This window comes from Haliotis asinina, chromosome 2, assembly GCF_037392515.1.
Source record: "Haliotis asinina isolate JCU_RB_2024 chromosome 2, JCU_Hal_asi_v2, whole genome shotgun sequence".
In the NCBI taxonomy this organism is placed as follows: domain Eukaryota; kingdom Metazoa; phylum Mollusca; class Gastropoda; order Lepetellida; family Haliotidae; genus Haliotis; species Haliotis asinina.
This window is the reverse complement of record NC_090281.1, coordinates 82,849,927-82,862,004: the sequence shown is the minus strand read 5'-3', so window position 1 is coordinate 82,862,004 and position 12,078 is coordinate 82,849,927. Positions and strand designations below refer to the sequence as shown.

The following is a 12,078-nucleotide window of genomic DNA, read 5'->3' as shown; positions in this document are numbered from 1 at the left end:
CTTTTACAAATAGCAAATCTTTGGACAAGGATCCAATCAACTGAATGTCTCCTGTCTTTTACATTACAAATTACAGATTAAAATGATGTATAAATAGAAATCTGATTTGTGTGTTAAACATTGTTGGAAGAGTGCAAATGTTGGATCTAACACTATGCAATTATGTAAAATATTTTGCAGTCAATCCACTGACAACTTGATTTTCAACTCCTATCTTAATCAGTCACATTTTCACAAAGTTTCAGTCCATAAATTACAAAAATCACAAAAGAAACAATTTTATAACCCCTGCTTGCACCTGAACCAAATTTGTCCTACAACCTCTTCACCAATAATCAGACAATTAAAAGCAGTTCGCAACAAGTTCACAACCTTTTAAAACATTTTATGTGATGTTGGTATGAAAGGGAGCGAATCCATCATGGTTGCTGAATGGGAAGCAACAGTCTTTGATGTCCTAATGACCACAGGGCTGTTATGTCCACTGGTGGACTGGTCAGTCAATACTGTAATGATGATGACCATTGTCCAACTATGAGATCACAGAGATAACCAGCCAGCCATGTTATTGGATTAGAATTCAGGAAGGGCAGATGTGACTATGCTCAGTGGTAAAAGTAATGCAACATTGAAGGTTGGCCATTTTTGGTATTGATGATTTTCAAAGATTGGTATATGGTAAAATGGAAAAGACACAATATGACAAAATGTAATGTGAATAAAGAAAAATATTAAATACTGAATATATTATATTTTTTAAATATCTATCAGTTTTCCCAGGACTGATCATCACATTTTTAGAGTTTCTGACATTAGTTTTCTCAGGGTATTCAAGAGGTGTATATTTTCATTATGGTTTCTTTAGTTTTCAGCTATTGAAATGTGGATATCTATATAGGCACACCTTTCCACCTGTCAAACCCTACAGATTTAGAATTTTTATTTATTGCAAACAGATTGAGAAATTTCCTATTTTTTTTAAATAAAACAGAAACCTCCTTTATTCATATTTCATCCAGCTATTCCACAGACCACCATCAAACGACCCTTTGATTCTACAGAAAATAAAGCATATGTTAAAGGCAACCTGACACGAGAATGTAAGCCATCACTGGGTCACTACAAGGCTGATTGCTTCCTCCCACCTTTTTAATTAGGCTCACAGGCATACATATCAAAGTGCCATTAGTCAAAATTCTGACATGGTAGACAATCATTGTTATCCTTAGATGAGTCCCAATCAGGTTAGACAGGGTGGACACAATGCCCATCAAGCTACCCAGCCCTCCATCCACCCCATATTTAGTTCAGGTTCAGGGTCACTGACCAGTGGGTCTTTACCTGCTGTTCTTGAATTGTCAGACGTTTCAATTTCCTATTCCTCTTGAAAATGTAACTGTTGTTTAGTCCAGCTAAGAGCTATTTAATGGTCTTTTCATTGTACAAACACTGTCATTTTGTTGCCATTTGCTACTGTGTCCTTCTGTTGCTGTTTCTCTGCCTTGTCCTCTGAGGCAGTGAAAATAGTCACACTCTCTAAACTTCAGATAATGTTCTCACCAGTGAGTTTCTCACCTGTTGACTGTGATTTATGTGAAGACTGATTATGATGAACCCAGACCTGAGCCTGATAAAGTCAGTCTAGGGCACCACAATGACTTACATGTCCTCAGATACAGATGGAGTAAAGCCTCATTAAATCAAACTTACATTCATCAAAAATAAGAATGGAACCAAAATTAACAGACACACACAAGCAGGGATTGAGTGAATAATGAGTTTGATATTGATTACATTATCACAAATTTGGCATTCCATTATTGTTTGAATGCAGTAAAAAATACTTGAATGCTTGCCTGCTTATGATCAGTGATTATAGCCCTGGGCCTCATTTCACAAAACTCTCTTAAGGCTAAGGTCTCGTAACTTTTCTCGTAGCATTTGTACCTGGCATACTGTAACATAGGAGGTGCAAAGGCTACGAGAAAAGTTACGAGACCTTAGCCTTACGAGAGTTTTGTGAAATGAGGCCCGAATGTCCCTGGAATTCAATATCCTGAATGCTAAAGATTATGAAGCTCAACTCTTTTTACAAACATCGATAGTTCACATCTTTGATCTTCTGTCGTATGTTTTTTTTTTCAATTTAATGAGTGAGTGAATGAGTGAGTGGGTGAGTGAGATTCAAGGATATTACAGTCTAGGAATGACTCGAAATGAGGAAATGGTGTCACACATTGTTGCCATTTGTGGTAACAAACTCTGCATTCAACAGCCTGAACTTTAACGAATAAGACATTTCAGTCTCTCAGTGTGTTTGCAGATTTGCAGAGAGTGTCTATCTAACTATATTTATATCATTATTGATCAGGAGATATGAAACAGAACTAACTGCTTCATTTTGCAACACCCAGAGATGATAACTTGAGGTATTCAGCTGGTTCGGTCAGATAGAACCGAGCTTGTGTTACAGGGATAATCGGGTAGTCCTGGAGAATGCATCATGACTATCAATAGTGTCATGTGAATTTCTCAATGCCCCACAGATTACTGACCATCATTCCTGACCACAGTCCAGTCTACAACATTAACTCATTAATAAACCTTTACAATTTTTGTCATATTGGACTAACAACTAATTTCATTTGGTGTCATCATTCTTAAAGAGCATGAATGTATTGAATCAAGACGTGCAGAAATGCTATGTACACATTTAAATCTCATCTCTTGTGAATAAGCAGACACTATTTTGTTTGGATCCCAGACAGTACACTGCAGATGGAGGATATGTTACTGTCCTGGTTGTTTATCCTATAATGAAGGATCTAATCTTTGTAAGAACTCCTGAAATGTGAAAGGTTCAATTTTCAAAGTTCTGGAAAATCAAACTTGAATTAGTTGACATCCTTTGACATCTACAGTATGGGATCAGTTTCAAAATGTACATATTATAGATCGGAAGTGTTTTGGTTTGAGTGATCAATACTTTGGATTGGAAGAAGGGAGGAATGATCTTGATTGGGCTCAATTTTATTTGCATGATTGTTGTTTCTTATATGAAATACATTGCATTCCATTTTATTTCTTTTTTGTACATTGTTGAAATCCTTCAAAGATGTGTTGGTATAATGAAAATAAAACAATCATGAAAGATATGTGCTGTTAGTCAGTCAAAAAATTATATTCATTTCAGATTGACACACATTTTTTTACAATTTATGTACACATTACAAAAATAAAATAAGGAAGTACAATGGTAATGAACAGAATGCAGCTTTGACTGAGGTGCAGAATTTATTTAAAATTTTAGATCACTCAAAATCAGTGATGGTCACAGAAAGAGTGAGCATGTCCCACCCTTATGCAATGGAAATCAAGTACCCTAACAGTCTTACATCTTACCATAAGCGCTAATGGAAAGGATAGCTTGACAACATTGGGGACTGGGTGCACCTGTGGTATTTTAGTCTTTTCAGGGCTGAATCACAGATTTAGCTCCAAAAAGAGCTAAAGAACTCTTGTGACCTCCATTACAACCAAGGCAGCAAAGCGTAACTATGCTCAGCATTGGGGCAGCAGTGCCATCCTATAGGGACAGTATTCCACACTACAGGTAACTGTTTTGGTTACTGTGAATGGACATTTGACACACAAGTGACATGCTGCCAAAATGTTTGCCTTCTGACATAGTTTCATTCACTAGAATTATCAGGAGAAACTTTGAAAGCATATATGACAATGTCACACAACATCTTGCCCAGACTGTCATGATCATGTGTCATGGGAAGGAATCCATACATTGGACTTGGCCCCTAACACCCTTGGCATGTCACAAAAATAACACCTGTGGGACACATCTGAATAGGAGCAGGAGTGAGTGAGTTTAGTTCCATGCCTCTCTTAGCAATATTCCAGCAATATCATGATGGGGACACCAGAAATGAGCTTATTGCATTGTGTCTTCAGAGTGATGAGAGAATGTTTTAACAACTGGGCTACCCCACCTTCGTGACTAAGTACTAACAAATGTGGCCCAGTTTAAGGTATCTCTTCTGAGAGAATGCCAGGCAATACTAGGGGAAAATTATATGCAAGAAGGTGTTGTGCATGTATTTCCCAATATGGTAGACACACCATATTGATCTTCAAGTCAGACGTTAATTTCACAGATATTTATCATCAATACACCTATCATTTCATAAGTTCCCAGGGGCGGTGGGGTAGCCTAGTGGTTAAAGCGTTCGCTCGTCACGCCGAAGACCCGAGTTCGATTCCCCACGTGGGTACAATGTGTAAGGCCCATTTTCTGGTGTCCCCCGCCGTGATATAGCTGGAATATTGCTAAAAGCGGCGTAAAACCAAACTCCCTCCCCCTCCCTCCCTCATAAGTTCCCATTCTTTTGGGTTCAATATACACATCATTAGTACTGAAATTTTATTAGAATGGTAAACAAAATTGTTAAGTATTATTTGGTCAGCAGATCCAGAAAGCAAGCAATAAAACTCTTGGCAAAATGAGAGAGATATGAAATCAACTCAAGTAAGTGCAGTTTTTGTGACCAAGCAATGAAGCCTGTATCCACAGGGACTTCATTCCTATGTGGAATATCTCCAGAGAAGTTGATCAGTAAATCCTCATGTGTGTTGGAATGTCCCAAATGAATCTATATCATAAAACATGACACCAGAACAGGCCACAATGAATCTGAACCTTGTATGCACTTTGGAAGATTTCACAATAAAATATACAGCCTTGTATTGATGCATGCATGATTCTGATGAAGATGCGTAGACTACAATAGTCCATTTTGTGATCAATACATACAGGCAAGATACAAACATGAACATTTTTTAAGTTTATCGGACAACTTTATGCTGAGTTATGGAGTCGCAGGATATAACAAAGATAAGCGTGAGCATTTCTGTTAGATAGACTGCTTCCTTTATGGCTGGGCCTTCTCATATCTTATCATCATAAGCATGAATCTCTTCTCTACCTTCCCGCAAACACCAAACATGGCTTTTGTGAAATTTATTGACATGCCTCTGTCACACTCGCTTCCTGGCAAAAAAATGAAATATTGATCATGGCATGGCAAATCTGAGAAAGGCAAATATTAGCTGACTAGGATTCTTTCGTGGCTGCTTTATCTTGCTCCATCGTTCGATTGGTTCATGTCTTCCCTGCATCAATAATTCTGTAATGTTACTTCTGTGCTTGCCCTTTAATTATTCATCTCATTTGACAAATCTCAGCCACACCTGAGTTTGGCTAATTACAGGTGTTAAGTTTACCTTCCAGGTAATGAGCAAGGTGTACAGCAAGGAGCATTGTTAGGTCCTATCGTATTGATGCTATTTCTTGTCATAAAGGATATAATTGACTGACTTTATAGCTGTTGATCCAGTACCATTATAGAAGTGCGTTTGAACATGGGTGTTGTATTTGAGAATGCACAAAGACATATTTCGGATACATTATTCCTGATATTCTCAAATTAGTGGCAAGTATCAGGCTACTTCTGTACATGTGGGGCTAAATTGCCCACATATCTGTTATGTCCTAATTAGTTCTGTTAACTGTCACATCAATACAATTAGCATACAGCAAGCAGATAACTTGCTGCCATAGATTCTGAGGTTTTGGAATTCTGTGAATCATATTTTCCATATTCAGTGTTTACAGGGACACAGCATACACACAGATAAGGGTGTAACCACTGTGAAATATGATAGTCACACATATATTACCATTTTATTATAATATTATTTTCATGCTATGGTGAAAAATCATGATAAAATGCATTTGACAAAGACTCAGTTTGCAGTAAGTAGGAGTAAGTTTGATTAACACACATGCAATGTTTGCCTATTTAGGTCATGCACCTTATAAATATCTGATTTTAAGGAGATCATAAAATTTCATGAGAGAAATATCAGCCTTTGCTATCAGTTGAAAACATTTTCATAAACAGACCATTATTATGACATCATGTGTTTGTGAAAAGGTGAACATGTCTTGCTCTTAATACTCAATTAGACTTAAAATGTTTCAACAGTATGAAAAACAAACTTCAGTTGGAGGCTATAGCTGAACTATCTCACATTTACCCTAATTTGAGAAATTTGTTACAAAGTTATCCATGAACAAGTATTGCCTATTTCAAGATCAACTTTTTAATCACAGTATATCATATCATCACATCTGTATCATGTATCATGCACACTTGCATGCACACACACACACACACACACACACACACACACACACACACACACACACACACACACACACACACACACACACACACACACACACACACACACACACACACACACACACACACACACACACACACACACACACACACACACACACACACACACACACACACACACATGCCACACAAGTCATTCTTGATATACCTTTTACAACAGTAAATTTATTGTGGCATGTTAAATGTCGGTATCAGCAAATACAGCCTGTTCACAAATCCTATTAATTATCATGTAGATGTATCTGGGACCTCTACATTCTATAGTGTATTCACCATGAAGATGATCATAAACAAACTACCGGTACATGTGATGCTGCACAGCTAATCCGACAATGAAGAGCTTCATCAAATACTTACAAACATTTCTGTATAAAGGTAACTTACATGACAATTTAGGTCTATTTGGAGCATTAAGCAGGCAGCTTAATACCTACAATGTCCTTATAGAGTGGACAAGATTCTGCTTTCTCCCCAACATAATAAATCCAGTGTGTTAATGTAGCATGCTTTGTTTGTGACAGTTCAGTAGTAAATGCTATAGTAGGTAGCAAGGCCGTGAGGGAGTGTTTGTGATATAATCCTTTCATTATGAGTTATAGTAATGCCTTGAGAGCCTAGGACGTCAGGCATGAAGAGGGAAAGACCTGCCCATTAAGCTTGTGATAGTACACATAGAGCACCAACAATTAATTTTGCTTGACTTTAATGTGAAATTCAGGCTGGTTTACCTATGTCATTATGCTTTCAGAGATTGGCTGTGGTTCGAAGTGGATAATTAGGTCTGAGGTCTTTCCTATTTCATTTTAGGTAAGTTCTAAAACTGTCTAACATTTATATATGAATGTTTTCATGAACTAGAAGCATGTAATTTGTGGAAACATTTGAACATTTAGCTTAAGACAATTGTTTCTATCCAGAATATTATGGACCAAAGACTGTGATACTGTGAGAAGACAGGCATTATATTAACATGGTAGCATCTTTATTTGGACAATTCAGTCAGCTCCACATTAAATTGTTACCTGAGGAGGAAATTACTGATATGTAAATTACAAATTGTTTTGAACTCATTAATGCCTCAGATATATGTACCTTCTGTAGTTGTTGTCATAAAAGAAAATTAAATTTTGCCATTTAAAATTTTTGTGATACATGTATGAATTACTACTATGAGATGTGTTTCAAGATGGCTGTCAAATGACACACCCACACATCATATCAACTAACTACAGGTAACAGGACATAAAGTTGTACTTGAATGTTTGAATGCTACTTTTTGCCCACTCACAAAGTACCACCCCTGAGCTTACCAAGCAAAGAACAGAACACAAAGCCAGGGAAAGTATTATTGTGTTTCCCAAAAGCAATGTCCCTTTAAGAATGCTTTGAGTGGGATAGATACACCTGGGAAGGTGATTTATCCAGTTAGAATGTTCCATTAATATTTCAGGGCTTACTGTTATGTAAATGAAAACACTGAGACTCTGATACTCTATTGTGAAAACGTGGGGCTAACCGTCTTGAAATTTGAATACTATAATAAAAATCAGAAGTGGGTTATTGATACATTGTATAGACGGTAAATTTGTCCATGTGTATGAGACATACCTCGGCACTTACTCGGAGGGTTGCAAGTGTAACTTGTACCTACAAACCTTCCTCTACAAAGGAGGCATACAAGTCACTGATTCACGAGAGACGTACCTATTGAAAATAAAGTTTCCCAAGTCTGACTTGTCACCTGTATGGAATTACATTGCCGCAAACGATAGTCATATGCCTGTGTGATTTGTATGTAAGGGTGAGGGTTGGGAGGAGGGGGGAATGTTTATGAATGCGCTGACTCTTCAATGATACTAAACTGAGAGGGTGTCGATGGATGGGAAAGATATACATTAGTTTTCTTTAATGAGTTAATGCTCACCTAATTTCACTGACAAGATTACTATTTAGATGATAACAAATGCAATTTCAGTGAGATTAATTTTTGTGAAAAATGTTGCATGGAATATTGAATGTTTTTCACACAGGATTAATAATGTTAGACATAACAGAATGTGTCAGTTTTATGACATACCACTGTGTGAGATTAGCTTTATAACAAACAATGGTTCTGTGTTATCAACACATCAAAAACATCACTGACCATGTGTTGGCATCATATTTCAAATCAGTTTTAAAACAAACTATAATCTGATATGGAATACAAAGGTATTGTGATTCAAATCAGTTTTATTGCAAACCAGTGATCCAATATCAGGGTTGTAATTGAATTAATTGATATTTATATACATGTAAAACACATCCTGGTTGGATATCAACAACATAATCATATCTTCATATTGTTTGCAACATCAACTGATAGTTACATAAAATGTCTGTGTCAGAGAATCAAAGATTTCATTCCATTGGGTGTAAAAGCAAAAAGACAGTGAAAATTAAAGGAAAGGAACAGTGAGTGAGTGAGTGAGTGAGTGAGTGAGTGAGTGAGTGAGTGAGTGAGTGAGTGAGTGAGTGAGTGAGTGAGTGAGTGAGTGAGTGAGTGAGTGAGTGAGCGAGCGAGCGAGCGAGCAAGTTTTAGGCCACTTTTCGCAATGTTCTAGCAATATCACGTTGGAGGACACCACATGCAATTCACACATTGTACCCATGTGGGGAATCAAGCCTGGGCTTTCAGCATGATGAGTGAACACTTTCATCATAAGGCTACCCTACTGCTCCCTGAAACTCAGTTAACACCAGGTGTTCCTTAAAAGGGTAAGAATGGACAATAGTCTCATATCTTAAAGTAAACAGTTTTACCCCTCAGCACAGAAAATGCATTCCATGAAGACGTCAGTATATTTTTCTCATGTTAATAAAATTGAATGCAGATTATGTCGATGAAGTATAACAGGATCAGGTATCAGATTGGTCTGTCATGTATTTCACTCTTACACAAATACTCTCATTGAAAACTGAGTCCCGTAACACATCACATCAGGAGCCTCACATATGTATGTCCAATTTCAATTTGTGATGGCTGGAGGGCGTGAAATATTTGAACACTGTTCTGGAATAATCCTCCATTGCAATATTCAGATCAAGAGTTCTTGAAAGCTGAAAGCCTGCTCTTGAAATTCTTCCTTTTGTGTGGCATCTCCTTCAAATCTACTCCATGGTCCTACACAATCAATACTAAATCTGTAGGTGTGTATTGCATACATATCCCGGAACTGTATTCATAGCTGGTTGGGTTGAGTGTAGAACCCAGACACCAAGTGCAAGGAGGGAAATTAATGGATGAATTTTTACACAAACCGGTAGGTCTCCATACTCTGCGACTCTTGTACTGAAAATACACCATTCAGTCTGACCAGCAGTGTAATTGGTCCTTATTCAATGAATAAAATAACTAATCAAAATTTGGTCTTAGAATAACATTTCATTGTGATAACATGGATGACTCACTTTGATAACAATATGCGCTAGTTGTGTTTACGTTAAAGTGGATTGAGTTTCCCCATTTTTTCAGGTATTGAAACTTGTACCTCCTTGTCCCAGTGCTTGGTGACTCACTGCATCTGTGCCCTGATCACTTCTCAGCTCTCTGAGGACACATATCATCCACAAAATGTTCTGTGTCTGCTGGATCTGCCTGTATATATGGACTGATCACAATTAATGGGACAGTTTGTTTGTCTGTTTAATGCAGGAAACTGCATGGCTAGGGTCAGTAAATAATTGAGTCTGGACCAGACATCCAGTGATCAACATCATGAGCACTGATCTACTACGCAACTGGGATATGATGGCATGTGTCAGCCTAGTCACTTGATCCTGTTACTCTTACAAGAACCATGGGTTACTGAAGATCAGTTCTAACCCAGATTTTCAGGGGTTTCCAAATTTAGTGGTGTCATCTAATATCATGTCGTTTCATTAAGGCATCACATGTTTGGGGATTTATGTGTCACTGTTCTTGATATTTTCTTCAAGCTGGCTCTTCAAGGATATTGAACAGTAATGTCCGAGGTTATAGCAGCTTTTTACTGTAGACAAACTCAGAATAGATAATTTCATTAGAATGTGTGGGTGCGGGTGTATGAGGTGCTGGTCGTTTTAGAGGAAAGTGGTTATTCAGCTAGGATGTAGCTACACAGTGCACTTATGACGTAATATATGTGGACGCATAGCACTAGCTATACTAGTCACTACTAATATCCATTGAGACACTTTACTGCAGTTTAACAAGCATAAGCCTCTCAGACACTGTGTTTGAGACAACCAATGCCCCTTAACCCTTTAGTGCTAAGCTGCAAATACGATTACAATAAAAACTATCATTTGATATCATTAGTATGACACATCTAGGGAGCAAACCAATACCTAATTCTCTGTAGTCAGAAACCCTATCCACTAGACCACACTAAGGTTACAATTTGCTTTGTGAAACCACTACTGTTGGGAATTGGTCAAAATCTCAAAATTGGTTCAAAATTAGTTCAATCCACAAAGAAAAATTGTGAGCATCATTTTTCAGATTTCCCTATTCAGGTTATTATTTCATTCAGATAGGTATAAAGGAAAAAAAACGTGGTTCTCTGTTGTTGTTTTTGTTTTATTTAGAAACTGAGCAAAATTGTCTTTGTGAATGTCACATCCAGAGTAAAATGGTGCAGCTTACTACTTTAAAGTGATGACTATTAGATCATGATATTCAAAACATAAAGGTCCCAAAGACTTCAAGAAATATTCAGTCATGACTTTTCAGCAAGTGGGTTTTCTATGAATTAAACATAGTTTCAGGCTTGACAACTTGAAAGATATGTTAGTTCATCTAGTGTTTCAAACACTAAAACAGCAGTTAGCAAATCATTTGTGTTCGATTAAGAAAAAAGTGTAATTGATAGCTTGGTCATTTGGTCACTGTGACCAATCTTCAGTTCTTTCATTTAACTAAACGAACACCAAAAACCACCACAATAAAAGTAACACCAAAGTTTGAATAATCATGGTCGGTAAACACTTCAAGCTCAAGCCCCCTGATGTTAAAGACCTTATTCCTGAAGTGTATTCATCCATCAGGATATGTCTACAGCTAAAAGAGGCACAAACAAATATATTTTCATCTGAATGTCCTGTTTCCCAGTTTTCCCACGACCCTATGTCATTCTTGACATGCTCCATACCTGCTCGCACACATGCTAGGTTAGCTAACCACCCAATTTTTCACAGTTCTTTCATTGCAACCATGGACTTTTAATATTTCTTTCATCATCCCTCTGTCTCACAGCAGTAGGCCACTTCAACCGGTTCATCCTTTCAGTATGTGTTATTTTAATGTACTATGCTCTACACAACTATTCATAAACTTTTCCATGCAACCTCAGGATGTATCTCCACCCACATCTAATCAGGATGACGAGACTGTATACGTGATCTAGATTCATATCTTCCTCTTCATACATGTATTTCAAACAAGTATAGTATTTCAAAAACAAACTAAACAAAACACAAAAATCTTTTGAGATGATCACTGATGATTTAGCTGACAAGAAAAAACATCTTTGTGTGAGGTTTTGTTCAAGTTACTTAGATATCTATAAAACTTGCAGATATCATAGATGTCAGTCTAATCCTAGGTCAAAGGAGAGCCAGTGTCTAGTCTTTCATGTAGTTTGGGCAATCCATCTTGTCACCTGTACAGCATGTGAGAACAACATTTGATGCTCCTAGATCAGTGACCTTACACCCTGTTGGGATTCCAGGTCTGGCTGGTCCCTAATACACCTTATTTGTCATAAGAGCAGACCACCTC

At 37.3% G+C, this 12,078-nt stretch overlaps 1 protein-coding gene across 3 annotated transcripts in view; it reads left to right on the top strand.

Annotated features, from left to right (window-relative positions):
- Positions 1 to 12,078, top strand: part of LOC137274460 (protocadherin-11 X-linked-like) — a 54,089-nt gene that overhangs the window by 15,046 nt on the left and 26,965 nt on the right. For all 3 annotated transcript variants that reach the window (XR_010956183.1, XM_067807655.1, XM_067807656.1), the window contains exon 2: positions 7,027 to 7,085. The gene's annotated coding sequence lies outside the window, so the exon portion shown is untranslated. The remainder of the gene's footprint in view (positions 1 to 7,026; positions 7,086 to 12,078) is intronic.